The sequence below is a fragment of the Camelus dromedarius genome, chromosome 19, assembly GCF_036321535.1.
Source record: "Camelus dromedarius isolate mCamDro1 chromosome 19, mCamDro1.pat, whole genome shotgun sequence".
Lineage (NCBI taxonomy): Eukaryota > Metazoa > Chordata > Mammalia > Artiodactyla > Camelidae > Camelus > Camelus dromedarius.
The window spans coordinates 754,960-773,529 of record NC_087454.1 but is presented as its reverse complement, the minus strand read 5'-3'; the positions used below and the strand labels follow the sequence as shown (position 1 = coordinate 773,529).

At 53.6% G+C, this 18,570-nt stretch overlaps 1 long non-coding RNA gene across 1 annotated transcript in view; it reads left to right on the top strand.

The window, feature by feature from the left end:
• Positions 1-18,570, top strand: part of LOC135318571 (uncharacterized) — a 115,071-nt gene that overhangs the window by 63,964 nt on the left and 32,537 nt on the right. The gene's annotated exons all lie outside the window — the stretch shown is intronic.

Below are 18,570 nucleotides of genomic sequence, written 5' to 3'. Positions count from 1 at the left end.
TTTCTGTTTTGTCTTTTGGGATAGCCCTTGTCCAGTTTCTGACCTCTGAAACAAGGGTGGTTCTGGATGGTGACTTGTCGCTTTCTGCCACTGTGGTTTCTGGTGCTGGCCCTTGGCTCTCATGATGGCGATGGTGACTGCTGGTACTTCGTATCCTGGGGCTCAGAGGGCTCCCCTGCCCCCCAGGTTCGACCCAAGGGCAGCCCCGAGGGAGGAAGAGGGTCTGTCCGGCAGGTGGCGTCCCGTGGCGTTGCAGTCAGATTTGCGTCCGCCCTGAGCCTGCACCCTCCTCCCCGTGGCTCTTGAGGGCAAGTGGAGTTTCTCTCCGTCTTGGTCTGTCTGCCGACTCCTCTTCCTCTGTTTCAGTCTTCGATGTTGCCGTTTTCAGCCCATGCTCTCTGATCTAAAACTGACCCCACTCCTGGGATTACACTTTTATTCAAATGTCAGTTTCTGCAAGTCCCGAGGGGCAGTGGTCACATCTGTTACCAAACAGCAACGTGCCGCCGGGTTTGCGCAGAAGCTCAGGACGCTGTCCTGAGCAGACACTCTCCAGTCCTCATCTCTCTCTCCCCAGCCCCCAGCCCGCGTCCCCTGTGCTGGCTCAGCATCCCCAGGCTGCTGTCCCGCGGAAACTCTACCTCGATGTCCCCCAAAGGGAGTCTCTCCTCCCCAGCCAGCGTGCTTCCCCCACGTGACTCCCTTTGTGGAAGACGGTCCCACGTGCAAGCAGCCTTCAGGCCAGAGTCCTGGGAGGCAGGCGGGACTCCTGCTGAGACCTCACGTGGCACATTCGGTGTCACCTGGTCACAGTGTTTCTTTCCCTGAGTATTTCCTGGGTTTGTCCACGTCTCCGTCTGGCTCTGCCCAGGCCTCCCCCCAGGCATGCAGGCGCCCCCACCCCAGGCTCCCTCCTCCCTGGCCCACTTTCTTCTCTGCAGTAGGGGTGGAACTTTGAAATGGAATCTGGCCGTATCGTTGGACTGAAGCCTTCTGTGGTTTCCTAGCGTACAGACGATGAACACTTTTCCCACATTTTTTGATTCGGATGAACATCCAGACCCAGTGAACACACAGACTCGTGCGCTGTGTGCAGGTGTGGCACGCACGCACGCACGCACTTTCATGGATTATGGTGCTGAGCTGGAGAGTGAGGATGAAGAGGCTGAAGTTAAATAAGACGGAGAATGAAGCTCCAGGTCTGCGTGGCTCCTGAGGGCCCTGGATGTGGTCCCCCCGCCCCTGCATGCCTTTCTGCTCAGCTCTGGGGCCCTTGCCCACCCTGGCCTCCTGCCACCGCACACGAGTGTGGTTTCAGATCCGGGAACCTGCGGTGTTCTTGTGTGACAAGTACACGAATTCCCTCCACCTGCCCCTCCCCTCTGCCCCAACCTCGTGGACTCACCCTCTGACTCTGCTTCCTGGGCGCCTTGCTTGACACACGCCCGGAGTCTGCACCATGTGTGTAGGGAGACACGATCTCTTCACCCTGTGAGGGCAGGGCCACGTGTCCCCTCGCTGCCGTATGCAGAGTGCCTGGCAGAAGACGGGTCATAAATGCTCAAATTAGTAGATCGATTAGTCGGACTTTTTTTGTGTAACTTTCAGGCTTGTTGACTTAAATTGGTGAAGACGAACGCGTTGCCCGTGATTGGGAAACAAAGATGCTCCAAGGCTCGAGCCTCTCCGCTCGGTGTCCAGGGGACCTCTGTCTGGTGCAGTCCAGGAGGACATTTATGGAACTAAATTCACGTGCACTTAGTGCTAACTATTTCAACAGCCTCACAGTCACTTCAGTGCTTCATAAATGTCTGGTACACAGCCCTGGGGTTCCTAAGATTAAAAAATGGCAGATGAGATTTTATGATCAAATTAAAATTAAATATAGAACTGTACCGTCCACTTGCTGGCAGCGCTGTTTTTACCTTGGTGGAGAGTGCGTTTTGCTCATGCGAGTAAACGTAGGTGGAATCCCAGCAGAACAGCGTTTCTGGCACTATGCTGATGCACTGCTCTCAGCCAGGCAGACACACCAGAGCCAAATATTAAAAACTGGTGAGAAACTTGTTTTTACACTGACGTTATTAGTTACAACCATGTTAGCATAACACGGAGACCCAGGTTTTAGGTCAGACCTCCAATGTTACGATTTAGCTTTCTCTGGCTGTCTTGTCTTTGCAACACTCCGCTCTCCATTCTGTTTCTTCAGATCGCTTAGAAATTCTTGGAAATCCTCTCCATCGTACCCCAGTGCCCTCTGCAACTCCTCCCCGGGCGACTGTCCAGCCTGGCTGCCCTCACTCAGCCCGGGTGCTGGGCAGCCCCAGGCCAGTGGAAGCAGAGCGTGTCCTGTCCAAGCAGCTGGAAGGTCTAGAAGGTTCTTCTTAGGTTGGGTTGGAACCTGTCCCCCCGACACAGCTGTTGCCTGTTTTTGTCTCTCCATCCAACTTCGGAGTCCAGCCCAGCAGGGCCAAGCCCATCTCCACGGCCAGCACATCAGGAACCCGAAGGCAGCAGGTCATTCTGGCACACGTCCTTCTCTGCCCTTGATTCTACACAGCTGTCTCTGATGTGGCGCTATTTCCACATCCTTAGATGGCATGGTCCCTTCTCTGGGTCTGGAAACCCAATGCTGTTTTTCAGGGTAAAATGATAACCACTTGGGCAACGTGCCCCGGGATCCAATCAGGAGGCAGAAAGCACTTCCTGATTTGAACAGGGGGAGCTTCACATAAAGACTTATTAACTAACAGGGGATGGGATCTTGAAGGATCGGCTGGTTAGAAGTGAACTCTAAGGAGTGGCCACTCCTGACTGAGACACAGAGCCCAGAAGGGGTCCTGGGCGCTGACCTGAGGCCAGTCTTGTTGGGAAGGTGGTGGATGTGGCTCCCTGGACAGCAGAGCCACACACAGAACCTGCTGGGTATCTGCCCTCTGGCAGCCGGAGGAAGCCGCCCCCCGGAGGCATCTCACCAGTGCTGCTCTGCTGCGGGGCCGGAGGGGCTCCTCCACCTGCTGCTGTAGGGGCTCCGAGGGTGCGGGAGGCTGGCCAGGAGGGAGGCCTTCTGTCTGGGATGTCTCTCCGGAGTCCTCTCCTGACAGAGCCTGACACTGTGCTGCTGGCGAAGGAAATGGCTTTACTAGGCCAGCTCCCTGCTCACAGGAGACCCGTGGAGGCTGAGTTTGGAGCCGGGGATGAGTGGACAAGGGGCCCAGGGGGTTTGCGGGTGCCTTGATGTCCGGCCCTGGCAATGTCCCTGCTTTCTGGTGAGGCTGCGGCACGGGGGCGGGGGGAGAAGGAGAGTGGGGCGTGGCTGCCAGGGGTGGGCTGTGAGGGTCTGCTGGCCACCTGACGCCCAGCTCAATGACCTTGGAGGAGCCAAATAGTTGACCTCTGTAAAATGAATAGAGTGCCTGTCCTGCCAGGTCCCAGGGAACCGTCTAGTCAATTGTGTCACCGGTCCCAATGCTGACTGCCCCCTGCTCAGGGTGGTCCATGCTGATGGGGGGCTTCCTGTGTCCGAGGACGAGCCTGTGGTGCAGAAGGCCCTCCTGTATCACATAAAGTTGCTTTGAAGGGAGTTAGACCCCCAGTCCCTTTGCCAAGGCCTCTTAAAGCCCACACTGGGACCCAGACTCCCTGGCCACACCAGAGTGTGGCAGAGTCCCAGTGGGGACGCAGGCCTGGGGAGAGCAGAGACCAGCAGATGGCATCTTGCCCACCTGGAACCAGGTGGCCCCGGGCTGGTCCCAGCCACCCTGTGAGTCTCCAAGCCCTGTGGTGGGATGGACTCTGTGGCAGGAGGGCCTGAGGCCAGATGGGGAAACAGCTGGGGGCAGAGCCAGCGAGCTCACTTCTCTTCCCTGGGGAAGGTGGGCTCCTGAACACAGCCCGGTAGCTGGGGAGGGTGGCTGGGGTGGGCGCTTGGAGGTGACCTGTCGGGGAGCCGAGTTGGGGGTGGGAGGGTCCAGTTCTGTTGATGGAAGCCTGGTCTGTATCCCAGCTCCTAGGAGGCTCACGGACACCTGCTCCCGGCCCCTGTCCTGCAGCCCCAGCCGAAGGAGCTGCCTGCCGGCGGCTTCCCCACTCTGCATAAACCCGATGCAGGCTCTGTGTGCCGAGTGCAGGCACGTGTGGAGGGAGGGCCGGGCTGGCGTCCAGGCCCTGGAGAGGCAGGGGGCTGGGTTCCGCACAGCTCCGCACACGTGGCAAAGGCCCAGGGCTTGCAGGGCAGCGGGGAGGAAATGGGGTGACCTGTGCATCCGTGTCTGCAGCGGGGCACTCGGGCCTGGCTCAGCCCGGAGCCCTGGGTGCCGGTGCCAGCAAAGCCCAGCACGCAGAGTGGCCAGGGTCACACAGCTCGAGCACCGCCGAGGATTCCAGCCTCCTGGACCCGCTGCTCTCTGGGCCCCCGGGACTTGTGTCATGAGCACATCGGGAGGCAGGGCCTGGTGACCCCTTGTGCACGAGAAGGAGCTTGCATGATCATGACCGATCCTCATTCCTGTCCATGAGTATCACTTCAGCCTGTTTGGGACACGCTGTCACGGCGGGGCCCGGGCAGGAACCCCGAGAAGTGGTTCTGGTTACAGCAGTTGTGAGAACCAGGGGCGGAGGGTGTGGGTGGCGTTCGGCACCCTGTCTTTTAAGGAGGCTGTGGCATTGTTGGGGTCCACGGTAGGTTCACCCGCGGTTCCGGTTCCGGGCTCACGGCCCCCCGGGCCACGGCGTCTCCCGGGTGATAAGGGAAGGGGCGTCTTTGTCATCACTTTCACTCTCTTGTCCGCAGCTCCTGACGTCACTTCAGAGCCAGAAAGGTGAAATGGGTGTCTTGTTATTCTTAGCAAGCCCTTCCCCCACAACTGGGTTTTCGTTAATGTGGTGACTTTGGAAGCACCTGGGGGGAAGAAGGGTGGGATGGGGTGGGGGTTGCCTGGGAACCAACTGTGAGTGCAGGTCCGAACTTCAGTCCCACCCCCTGCCTCCAGGGAGGGAAGGCTGGAGATCCAATCAATCACCACTGGCCGTAATTTAATCTGTGACGACTAAGTAATGAAGTCTCCATACAAACCCAAAAGGGGAAGAGTTCAGAGAGCTTCCAGGCTGAACACGTGGAGACTGGGCCAGAGCCGCACCTGGCGAGGGCGCGGAAGCTCCGCCCCCCACACCTTGCTCCAGGTCTCCCTTCCCCTGGCTGTTGATTCTTACCCCCTTCAATTCCTCTGTAATAAACTGGTAATGCCGTGAGCAAACAGGTTTCCTGAGCTCTGTGAGCCACACTAGTAAAGTAATCAAGTCCAGGGAGGGGGTCACTGGAACCTCTGATTCACAGCCAGTTGGTCGGAGACACGGTGATAACAGGTTTGCAGCTGGCATCTGGAGGGGGGTGGGCAGTCTCGTGGGGCGAACCTTTCACTGCAGGACCTGGACCTCCTCTGTGCAGATGGTGTCAAAACTGAGCCGAACTGTGGGACACCCGGCTGGTGTCAGAGTCGTTGGTCGTGTGGGAAACCCCACCCCACAGTGGGATCGGTGACCGGAGCACTTCCAGAGACGCTGTGGGTGGAATCACGCCCCCTCCCCATTCATGTGTTGAAGTCCTAACCCCCAGCGCCTCAGACTGTGACCTCATTTGGAGTTGGGGGTCCATAAGGAGTTATTCAGGTTGAATGAATTCAGTAAGGCGGGTTCTTGTCCACAATGACCGGGGTCCTTATAAGAAGAGGGGATTAGGGACAGGCAGGGACAGGCAGGGACAGCGGGACCTGGCGTGAGGACACGGGGAAGGCGGCACCTCCCTCAGGAGGAACCAGCCCTGCTGACTCCTGGATTGCCAGCGTCTGGCCTCAGGACTGGGAAAGAAGTGTCTGTCATCCAAGGGCCCGGCGGTACTTGGGGGGCTTTGTTCCAGAAGGCCTCGCAGCCGAGGACGAAGCCAGTCCTGCAGCTTGCTGGTTACTTGCAGCTGCTCCAAAACCTGGTGACTTAACGTTATCAGCTGTGTTTTTTATAGTGCACAATTCTGTGGGCGAAGAGTTCGGGCCGGGCTCAGCCAGGCAAGTCTTGGGTTCTGTGTGGAGTTGGCGGAGGTCCCTGGGTGGTGTCCAGTGGTGAATCGGCTGGTCTGGACCGTCCGAGACTCACACGTCCAGTGCCGTCGGGGTGCCCAGACCCGGCACAGGGGCCAAACTGAGTCCCTGAATAAGTAGTCGGGTGATCTGGCGACCTTCAGGCTGGTGGGGTGGGGTGGAGAGATGCTGAGGGCGTGGTGGTGGCCTCTGAGTAAGAATGGATGTGGCTATGCATCGTGCTGGGTGTTCACAAATGCACCTCTACTTAGAAACACAGCGGAGTGCCTAAGAGGTCCCTCAGAGCTCGCGTAGCAACTCCAGGCGGGGCGTTTTACACCTGGGGAAGGCAGCCTCTGCGTTCTCCTGGGGTCTGATGTGGGCCCACAGGGTTGCTGGGCCACAGAGCTGTGTGGAGCCTGGGGTCTGGGGTGACCGGCGTGGTGAGACCCTTGTCCCGCCTGACTCAGAACGCTGGAGAGTAAACCCAGCTGGTGAGGAGGGAGAAGTGGGCGGAGGGCTGGGATGGGGAATTCTGGGGCCCAGATGGAATCTTCCAGGCTGTAAAGGCAGGTGCCTTCCTTAGTTAGAATTCCAGCAGGGGCCAGGTGGACGGCTTCCACGTCGGCGAGACGGGCGCTGGGGTCCCGAGACCCTGAGACTCTCAGTGCCAGCAACACGGTTGTGTGTGTGTGGGGGGACTTCTTGCAGCAAATTTGCATGCACGTCAGCTGTGCTCAGAGCAGCCAGGAAAGAGAGTGGTGAGGCTGCCGTGGATGTGGGGAGGCGTGCTGGCTGGAGACCAGAGGGCATTTCTGCCGCAGAAATCAGCCCGGAGCCCGGGGCCGGGGCGCCCGCTCTGGGATCGCCCTGTGGCCCCCCCGACCTGGGGCCGTGTTCCCTGGGGGGGCACCTGTGCTCACAGAAGCTCCATTCTCTCCTCCTAAGGGAGCCTGAGGCTGGATGTCGGTATCGTCGAGAAAGTTCGTCTTAAAGGCACTTGGTTTCCTTAAATTCATGTAATAGTTCGGCTTTTCTGCTCATTTTGTTTCATATAAAATCAACCCAACGACAGAACCAGGGTGGGCCTCAGGAGGACGTGCGTTACGAGCAAGTCCCACGAGGGGTGCGAGCGGGGACGGGGCGGGGGGCATACAGCCACTCGGCGGTCGGACCTTTTGAGTCAGTTTTAGAATTAGTCAGTTTAGGGACTTGAAAGGGAGGCAGAATTCTTTTCCCTTTGGCTTTGAGATCAGTCATCGAGAGGGACAGGAGAGGGTCTCGTGCCGCATAGAAGCGAGAACGCTGGAACGGTTAGAGCTGCTCAGAATGGAGCGAGCTTTTCTGAGAGGAGGTGAGACCCTGTGGCTGGGAGTGACCCGCACGGAGGGCTCACGGGGGCTGGTCACTGACTTCCAGGCCTTTCTTGCTCTGAGAGTTCAAGCGTCCAATTCCAAGCCTTGGACTTTCTCCTCCTAAAATAGGACTTCGGAACCAAGACTTTACGTGGGGGCCCCAGGCCCTGCCTGCAGTTCCTCCTACAGGGTTCTGGACCGTGTGTCTCTGCGTCCCCCGAGGGGAGACCAGTTTAGCCGCAGCTGTGGCTTCTTCGCCTTCAAACAGCAAACGGCAGACTTGCAGGGACCTGTGCTTTTCACTCAGAGCGGTTGCTTAGGTGAAGCCTTCGTGGTGAGATCAACTGAATGCCTCCTAAAGAGTTTTGCAGCAGCCCCTCCCAGCCCTGGGGGGCTCCCGGGGGGCCAGGCTGCAGGACGCGGTCGGGGTGGGGGGGCCTGCTCTGCGCGGCACCTTCAGACCCTGAGGCGCGTGTACAAGAAATACACGTTATGTTCCAAGTTAGCGCTCATCCACGCATGTCACTAAGACGAAGTAACGCTTTCCCCCCTGCTCTGATCTGCTCCGTACCCCCAGTGAGTTTCCCGGGTGCCCATTCATTTCCTGCCTCTATTTTGTTGTGAACAGTGCGGGTCACAGCCCACTGAGTGGGTTTCCTGACCCACGAATGGGGTGAGACCTGCAGCTTGAAAAACATTGTTCTCGCAGGTTGAATTCTGGAGTCCATCCTAAAATTTAGGCATGTTTCAGCCTCATGATATAAGCAAATCCCGGCTTTGGTGTTTAATAGCTACCGAGCTGGTCAGCTTTGCTGAAAGAAGTGAGCTCTGGTTGGCTCACTGGTGTGTTCCTTCCTTCCCTCTTTCATTCATGCAGATGTCGGTTGCACCGTTACTATGGTTACCAGGGACCAGCCTCTGCCGGTCGCCATGGGCACAGCCACCAGCAGCCCAGTCTCTCTCCTGAAGGGGCTCGCAGGCGGGGTCGGGTGGTGGGTGAGAACCAGTACAAGACTGAACTTCTCCCTTGGGTTCCCTGAGCTTTGCTTTGGGAAATCGACCTTCATTTTGTAGGACAGAGAAGAGGATCTTTTGCAAGTTCGTGGTCCTGTGGCTTCGGCTGGGTTTTCACAAATAAGAACAACCTCCAGTTTTGGGGGCCACCACGTTTGGAGCCCACCCTTGGCCCTGGGATACCAGCCTTGCCAAGGTCCCTCTCCTGCGGCTGTGAGCAGGCAGAGGCCAGCAGCCACCTGGGACTTCCTGAGAGGCCCTGGGAAGGAGGCCGGAGCCACTGTCCCTTTCCCCTGACTCGTAAGGCGTCACAGTCCGGGGCTCCCTGGGCCGAGGTCCCCCGTGCGGCGTCCCCGCGGAAGCATCAGCGGTACGGAAGTTCTCCGGTTTCCACATCAAAGCCGGCGTCCCAGCCGTGCCTGCTCCTTGGGGAGGCCGCAGAAACGGAAGCCGGGCCCTTTCCCATCTCCCAGGGTCGCTGGCTGTGCCAGGGCCTTGCTGAGGAAAACAGGCCGTTTCGGATTCTTGAGTCTGCACTTCCTGGCCCTCTGTCAAACTAATACGTTTAACGTGAGAATCAGACCATCATCTGGGGCAAGAACAACTGTCTGCGTCGCAGACAGAGCCATACGGAGGTCCACGGACCAGCCCGGCCTTGAGCGAAGCTGGGTGCCCCACCCCTGGCTCAGTTTATTTACTCAGCCGGGGGCCTTGGGGAATATACAGTTCAAGCTGCAAAACAAGACTGTGGAGGGTATTAGATGTCACTCTGGTGCCAAAAAGGAGGCTGCAGTCCAGCTCCTCCTGGACACCGTGCGGCTTTCTCCAGGGCCCGTGTGTAAATCCAGAAGGGTTTGTGCTGACCACGCCTTTTGGTGAGACCGGCCTTGGAGCTGCGGGCGTCTCTCTGGGAAAACCAGAAGGAGCTCTGTTTTGAATACGCTGTGAGCTCTGAGGAGGCCCCTCCGTCGCGCAGAAGTCTAGGAGCCGTGAACTTGAAAGACTGAGCTGCTGTGGGTGCAGCTGGCCAGCAGGGAGAACGGAGGGTCTGGTCTGGGAGGAGCTCCGGGCAGAGGTGTGGGGACGAGGGCATGAGTGTGGGCTGTCCAGCGGCCTAGAAATCTCTGGGGCCCGAGAGATGATGAAGGGGCCGGAGGGTGCCCTGTGCGTCTGTGGGCTTGTGGACCAGGCTGATGTTCCGAGCAGTAAGGGATGTCGGAGAGGGACTAACCCTGCGTTGTGACTGGTGCTGCCCCCTACCTGCCCCCGGCACCTGAGTGTGAGGAGAGGCCAGGTGAGTGACCTGCTGCACTCTGGGCATGGCCACGCAGAAGTGGGGTGACCCACGGGGACTCGGGCACTTACTGACCCAATCCTTTTAGTTTGTTTTTAAAATTTAATTTGCTTTATTTTAGAGTAGTTTAGTAGGAGTTTTTGAATAGTTTTTCTCAGTTTTGCTCAGAGCAAAATTGAGCAGAAAGTACAGAAATTGCCCACGTGGCCCTGGCCCGGCCTCCCGCTCAACGTCCCACCTGTGCCCGTTGTTGCAGTGGGCGGTGTCGTCACCACCCAGGCCGCGTTCACACGAGGGCTCACTCTTGGTGCTGAACGTTCTGTGGGTTGGGACGAGGGTTGGTGACGTGTGTCCATTACAGTCTCGTGCGGTGCAGTGTCACTGTCCCGGATCCTCCGTCCTCGCCTCCCCCCTCCCCCATGCTCACCCCTGCGACCCCTGAACGTCCCACCGTCTCAGTGTTTGCCTTCCCCGGAGTGCCGTGGAGGTGGAGCCACAGGGTCGGCTGTTCTAGACCAGATGCTGTGCAGACGCCGCCAGGTTCTCGCCTTTGTCTTCAGACGCTGCTCTACTTGAGAGAAAGTGAGGGAGCCGGTCTGGGGTCCTCCATAGGTCACCCTGAGTCTCTCCAGGTGGGATGACTGAGGAGGAAAGTTCTGGTGGAATAAAACTCCCAGGGAAGGAGGGGTCAGGCCTTCGTAGGAAGGATTGGGTCCTAGAAACAACAACCACAACATAAGCAGTGAAGACGGGCGAGGGGAGCTGGCCCTGTAGGAGGGGTGCAGGCCGGCCCCGGGTACGCCGGGAGCCGCACTGGGGCATCTCCCCGCCCTTCCCGCCCCTGCAGCCCCTCCTGCCTTCCTGCATGCCCACCACCCTAAGAAAATGTCCCCAGGACTCCTGCAGCCAGACTGGACCCCAGGATAGCCAGGCAGGAAATGCAGGTGGCCATCGAGCATAAACACACACCAAATGTACTCGTAACATACAAACCTGGGAAATGGAAAGGAACGCCCAGAGGGGGGGAAGAGCAGGTGCTGAACAGCAAAACGGACAGCTGCCCACAGCCGCCTCTTCTGAAGTGTTCCTGGTGATGGCTGGAGGCCCTGCAGCCACCGGGCGAGAAGAGGCCTGACTGGCCCTCAACTGCACTCCTCTTCTCTGGAAGCTGAGGGTTAAAATGAAGAAAAGGCACTAGATGGTAGTTGCGATGGGTTTTCAAACTGTAGGGTTTAACAAGCGTTAAACGTTTAAAAAGCTTTTGAAGTCCTTCTTTACGTCTAACCCGAATTCCGCTAGCTGCTAAATTTACCTTAAATTAGTAAATTCCAAATTGTTTTGTTTCCTGCGATCACAGCGTCCAGCCTGATCATCATTATTTCTACGCTATGTGCCCGGCTTACACCTTCACGGTGTGCTTCTCACGGTGTGCTTTTCTTATTTTTTTGAAAAGCATTATTAAAATGTCACTTACATATTTTAAAATTCACCCACTGCGAGCATACAGTCCAATGGTGTTTTTTAGTAAACGTGTAAAGTTGTGCAGCTATCACTGCGGTCCGTCCTGAGCGACTCCCTCACTCCAGAGAGCCCCCGTGGGCCCCTTTGCAGTCAGACCTGGCTCCCGCCCCAGGCCTAGGCAAGTGCTCACCTCTCTGATTTGCCACTTCTGGGCATTTCAGGCAAATAGGGTCACTTGTTCTGGGTTTTTTTTCGCTTCGCGTAAGTCTCTGTGACTCATCTGAGTTGTGGTCTGGGCCTGTGGTACTGGCTCTCTTTCAAAGCTGCAGCCGTCCCGGGGGCTTGCAGTGCTTGCCGTGGGTTTGTCGGCCATCCACACTCCTCCAGTAAAATATCTACTGACATATTTTGCCCACTTGAAAACTGGGTTGTTTGTCTTCTTGTTAGTGAGTTTCAGGAGTAAGAGTTCTTTATATTCTGGCTAGAAGTCCTTTATTATATATATGATTTGCAGTTTCTTCCTCCTGGTCTCTGGCTTTTCTTTGCATTTTCGTAGTGGCATCTTTTGAAAATCAGTACAGCACAGGGAACTACATTCAATAGCTTGCAATAACCTATAACGAAAAAGAATATGAAAAAGAACATATACGTGTATAACTGTGCTGTACGCTAGAAACTGACACAACACTGCAAATCAACTATACTTCAAAAAAAGTTAGAGTAAATCAAATATTGTAACATCAAAAAAGTTAGTTTTACAAAGTCTACTTTATCAAACTTTCTCTTGTGATTGTACTTTTGGTGTCGTATCTAAGTAATCAAGATCTCCTCCTTTGCTTTCTTCCGGAAGTTTTATAGTTTCAGCTCTTACATTTTGGCTGGTGATCCGTTCTGAGTTGATTTTTGTGTGCGGTGTCAGGCAGGGGTTTAATTCCACTCTCGTGCATATGTGTATCTGACTGCCCCAGCACTCCTTGTCAAGAAATTATCCTTTCATTCTTGAATTACTGGCAAGTTTATCTCGAAGGCTAGGGGTTTGCCTCTTGCCTTTCTGTCCTGTTTCGTGGTCTCCATGTGTCCATGTGCTGGCTCCACATGCCTCCACTGCTGGGCGTTGTGAGTTCTGACATCAGGCAGAGGCTCTGTTTGGTGACATGGGTTTGTTTACCCTCCTTGGTCCACTCTCTGAACTGTTACTCATGGACTCACTTTCTTCAAGCTTAAACCTACTTACGAGGCTCATAAACCTTAGATAAACTTATGTGTAAAAGAAAATAGTTACCAGGGAAAAAAATGCCAGGACCTTCCAAATCCTGTATCTTAGTCACTTCTGTTGGAGTCTGTGTCCACCCTGGGTCCATTTACAAAGGGGGGCACAGTCCAGCTCTGATTCTTGTGTGTTTTAAATAGATCGGGCGCAGAGGGCCCAGTACTCCGCTCTCTAATGGGTTAGTGTCTTCTCTGATTTACCACCTGAAACTCTGGGGTATCGGCATGAAATACACACCACGTCGACCTGCCCAGGTTCCACCATTGCGAATGATCATGTTGTGCGCTGTTCTCTTCTGTAGATAGGTCTCTTTCGCTGACCTGCAAGCTCTCTGCCTTCCACTTTTTGTGTCCAGTGGAGTAACCATCCCATACTTGGCATACCGTTGGTATTAAGTAGATTGGTGCTGGCCAATGGATCAATTCACTTGTAATAAATATTGCCTTCTTTCCGATTCTCTTTAGGGGGAAAAAAAGGACTAGGTCTTTATTTAGTCCTTAAGTCTTAGCTTTCACACATTTATAATCAATTTTCTTTAGCTCTTTTATCAGTTATTTATCACTGCACAATAAACCACCCCCGAATTTAGTAGCTTAAATTAATAACCACTCATTTACCAATAGTTTGGCATTGTGGTCCAGGGTCAGCTGGGCAGAACTTCTGCCGGTCTCGCCTGGGGTCCTTCACGAAGCAGCAGGCATCTGGACGCGTAGCTGGGCTGGATGATCCAAGTTAGCCTCACCGCCCAAGGCCGACACCTCTGCTGGGACAGCGGGCGCCGCGTCGGGGCGGGCTGAGCCTTCGTCTCCCTCTTGCTCCCTCCAACAGGGCTGCCAGGCTTCCAGCTCCATAGCTCAGGACTCCAGAAGACCAAGCCTGTGAGGGTCTAGGTCTGTGGAGGTCACCGAAGCTCAGCGAGGTTAAGTACCTCTCCAACCGTTGACCACGTCTCCTGCATTTCGTGGGACAAAACAGGCTTTAATGCCGTAAAGCCAAAGGACGGGAAGGAGATCCTGCCTTGTGTACGCAGAGGCAGGAGGAACGGGGGCCGCCATCTTTGTAGACCTGGAGCACCCTGACTGAGAGCAGCGCTGTGATCAGTGCTGTTCTGTAGGGTGTATGGTGCAGAGTGGGTGGGTGCTTCCTGAAGGTGAGCATGCCGCAAAATGGGAAGGGGACACTGGACGCGCTGGAAATTCAACTTTACAGTTTTGTCAAGAATTTTGTCCCAAGTCAAAAGTTGTTAAGGACATCTCTGCCAGTCATGATGTAACCTTTCACTGGAGCACAGGCTCAAACCAGTGCTTTCAGTCCATCTTATTAGAATAAAAATAAAATAAAACCCCATTTCACTGGCAAAACTACTATTTATGTTGGGCGGCTGCAGGCCACCCTACCTCACCGGCCGTCCAGCTCTGTGGGCTCTGCCTGCTCGCTGTCCCTCAGCTCTGTCCCCTCCTTTCCTACCTGCTGACCGCCTGTCTTCCTCCTCTTCCACACGACTCCTGGGGAGATTCTTCTAAAACGTCTGTCCAGCGTGGCACGCTCATGACCGTGGGATGAAGTCTTTATTTTGCCTTCATTTTTGAAAATGTTTTCATGGGGCAGAGATGTTTAGGATTTATATTTTTCTTTCAACACTTTAAAGATATTGTTCCACTTTATTTTGGCTCCCAGTATGTCTGATAGGAAGCCAGCAGCATTGTGTCTTTTTTCCGTATTTTATGACCTTTCTCTTTCTCGGTAGTTTTTAGCAATTTGATGGTGAGGTGCTCAGGCATGGTTTCATTTGTATTTATCCCTCTTGGGACCTGATCATCTCAAATATCTAGGGATTAATGTTTACAGTCAAATTAGGGAAAATTTTGGCCAGCACTTTTTCAAATGTTGTTTTCTGTCCTGTTTCTCTCTTTTCTCTCCTGCTCAGACTGCAGGCACATCTAGGTTAGATTGCTCCATGCTGTCTCATGTGTCATTTTGGCCCCATCTGCTATCTTTTGAATTTTTTTCCCCACTTCTTCAGTTTGGATAATTGCTGCTGAAATTATCTGTCTTCAAGGTCGTTGATCTTGAAATATCCTGATTGTGCAGACTTCTTTAAAATTTCGGATATTTAATATTCAATTCTAGGAGATGTATTTATTCATTTATGTATTTAGAATTTCTGTTTCTCTCCTAAAATCCTAACTCTTTATCTGTATATCTTTTCCTGCAAATTCCTTAACATGTCTATTGTTTGCTAATTTGGGGTCATCTGTGAATCTGGCCTACTGACCACTCTTTATCCAGACCACCGGTCGCATTTTCTTGCTTCTCTTCATGTCTAGTAATTATTATTGTATATTGGACATTGTGGATGGCATGGTGTAGAAATTCCAGATCGGGTTATATTCTTGTGAAAAATGAAAATGAAAAATGCCAGCAGGTAGTTAATCCCCTGTGAGATCCCACTCTTCCTGGGGTTCCTTCCAACTTGTGATTTCTAGTCATGGTGACAGCCCCCAGCCCTGGCCTCTGACTGGCCCAGAAAGCCTGCAGCTTTCGCGTGAGTTCCAGCCCCTGGGGGCTGCGGGGACGTGCCCAAAGGGAGTAAGTGGGGTAAAGGTGGCTCTCACTCTGTGTGTGACTTGTCTTTCAAGAGCTGAAACTTCCCCGGTTTATGCCTCTTTTCTCTGCTCTCTGGGGCCTCAAAATAGCTGTATTCCAACTTTTGTCCAAAGTCGATGATTGATACTGGCAGGAAGGTTGGTCTGGTATAAAGTTCTTTGCCGTTTCTAGAAGCTGGAAGTCTCTAAGATTTTAAATACATGCTCTCATTCCATCTTTCCTACGTCTCTAAGGGGATCAGTATCATTTTGCAGAAGACTCTGAGGCTCAGGGAGGTTAGGTATCTTGTCAACCGTCACACAGTTCACCAGTGATGGGAAGGAATCCAACTGGACAGCTGACTCGGAAGCTGGTACCCTAATCATTACCTGCGCCTGTCCCCACGTGTGTGAAAACCTGCGTGACACCACAGCAGCGAGCCCTGGAGGGAAATGAGCCGCTGTGCATGTGGGATGGGATGCTGGTCATGTGGGGACGTAGACAGAGGTCATCCTCGACAAGGCAGAGTGTTCTTCACAGGGGTGTCATTGCAACGCAATGACACGGCATCTTCTCGGGCTCCAAGTGCAGGGGACCGAGCGTAGGTGTCAAGTCAGAAACTCGACTGGACATGAATGAGAGTGATGCTGGTGAGTACAGCTGAGGTGTCCAGAAACTCCCAAGAAGATACACTGGAGGAGAATGAGCGGGATGGAATCTTGACGTGAATGGGATGGTGGGTCTCAAAGATCTGCCTGGGTGTGACTGGGAACCCAGCTGCCATGTTCAGCGTTTCCTCAATAAAGTGTGTTCAGGCAGCTGCCCAACCATCAACCCAAAATAGCCCTAGTTAGCAGTGGTAGGTAACGTTGTACTGGGGCACATTCTGGGCCTAGGCTGTGATGGGTTTCTTTCCTGCACGATCTCATTTAATCCTCACAGCAGCTCTGTGTGACAGGTACCTGACTGAGCCTATTTTATAGACAAGGAAAGTGAGACACAAGGAGGCAAGTGACTTGACCAGGGTCCCACCACTAGTTGGTGCTCTAACCGCTATGGAACACTGCCCATGGCCAAGGCAGTGGTGCCCTAGGAGCTATCTGTGTGTGTATTTAACTTCGTAACTGAACTGCATTGATAAGATGCTCTCTCCTAGGAACTGGGAATGGAGACTGGAGTCACTAAATAGACTCAGTTACAACTTGAACTGGGAGGCTGTAAAAATCTGGGAACAGAGGAGTGGCTACCTTTTGCCCCATCGTTGAGATACAGAGATTGCAGAGAGACAGAGACAGACGGAGACAAAGACAGACAGAAATGAGGAGAAGCAGGGACAGGAGACCACCGGCGGCCAGGGCGAGGGACAGAGGGACGGAGGGGGTGGAAGGGCTGCCCTGCCCTGGTGTCCGTGGTCCCTGCTTCCTGTCCCTCCTGGGGCTTGCTGTGCTTCTTGTCCTTGGTTCCCATGAGGTTCCCTCTGTGTCCCAGGATAACCCCCTTTTTTTTTTCCACAATCTACTTTTATTGCGTTTCTGTTACTTGCAAGGCAAAGGAAGCGGGGTGTATTTAGGAAGTGCTGATTTTAGCTGTAAACAGGCTGAGTGAGTGAGCAGTACCAGTACTTCAGGGCAGCAGAGAGCCTTTGTGACCTGGGGGACCAGCCCCATAAAGAAAAGGACGTCTCCATCCTGGGCACCCGCCCCTCAGCCTGGAACGTAGGGGCCACCAGTCACACAGCAAATGGAGAATGAATACTGACTTGCTGCCCAGCAGTGGACTTCCGTGTCCCAGCTGAGGACTTCATGACCCCTCTGTGATGCTGTTCCGAGCAGCCACTCCCTCAAAGCTCTGTCATGGACAGGAACAGGCGCAGGAGACTGGGCTCATCACGTACGACCCCAGGGGAGGGTATTCCTTTTTTTTTTGGCCAATTCCCCTCACAAAATCCCCAACATCAGCTGGTTTATTCTGATTTGTTGTTGTTGTTGTTGTTGTTTTGGTCTTTTCTAGAAGTGGAGCAGGATACGCTGTTAAAAGTTTCTCTTAAGCGTTTGCTATGTGGGCCTCAGTGAACTTGCACTCTGGACTGCTGGATTTTTTTTTCTTTTTTCTTTTTGAGAATTAACAGCTAACAGAAAGCTCAGCTCGGGAATGAAGCTCATTTGAATTATTTTTAAAGCTGCTGAACGAAGTTCTGAGACACACCTGCTTTCCAGGTGTTTTCTCTTTGGGCCTAAGGGGCTAAAATGTAATTTAGGAAACAAGTTGAGAGGCACACACTTGCCAGTGGACTCAGTTTGGATCAGAGATTTGAGATCCTGCAACCGCCCTGAGGGGAAGCTGAGGAAGAAGACTGAAGAGGCCAGAGGTGGGACGTGAGGGTGGGACGTGAGGGAGCCTGAGGGACCTAGCGGTCCTGTGGCGTTAAGAAATGGAAGTGATTTTGGCCATTTTACTTGCTTTGAAAACCACACAAAATCATTTTTCCATTTTACACAGGGCTTGGAACCTCTGTGTTCACAATAAATTCAAACAGATGTGTTTGACTTCAAACATTCTCCCCAAAGACCACGTCTGAGGCCTCGACAGGGTAAAGTGACACATGGTGACATGGAAGGCGGGGCCCTTATGTGGTCACACGTTTATCTTATTTCCCTCCAGATGGGGAAATGGGCAAACCCAAATCAAGGTGGTCGCAGCTGGCCTTTGAAAGCACGTGCGGGGTTTCATAAAAACTGAAATGCAGAAATGAACTTGGAAACTAAACAGTTCACTGAGCTCCAAGGAAGAAGGTGGAAGAGGTAGGAATAGAACAGTTGGCGGGGAAAACATGCTGGGAAATCTCTGAGTTTTGTCTGATTAACTTGGTATTTTACCTTTGTAGTTTTCTATTGGGGTCCTTTGTAATGGGAGTTGGGCATGTTACTTTTCTTATTCTAAGGTGCTGATTGCAACTAATACACACATCTGCCATCACCACCATCACTGCTATCATCACCACCACCGTCACTACCACCACCACCACCATCACGATGTCACCATCACCACCACCGTCACCACCACCATCACCACCACCACTGTCACTGTCACCATCATGACCACCACCACCACCATCACCACCACCACCATCACCACCACTACCACCACTGTCACCATCACGACCATCACCACCATCACCACCATTACCACCACCATCATCAGCCTCACCAGCACACCACCACCACCTTCAATGTTTGAAGGCAGATACCCCAGGCTAAAAACAAAGAGAAAACATGAGCATGCAGATAATCAGCCTATCCTGGATTTCTATTTACCGAGTCTGCATAAGAGGATTAAAATCCTAATTTAACAGCCATCTGTTACAAAACTTCTCTAACTCAGCCCTTCTCCTGTGTCACGGATTATGCATCAAAGTCAGATCTTACTTGGCATCTTATTCCTCGGTTCAGCCAAACCCTCACTCAAGGTCTTTACCTCATTTCAAGTCTGCACCTCATCGAAGCTCCTTGCAGTTCTCCC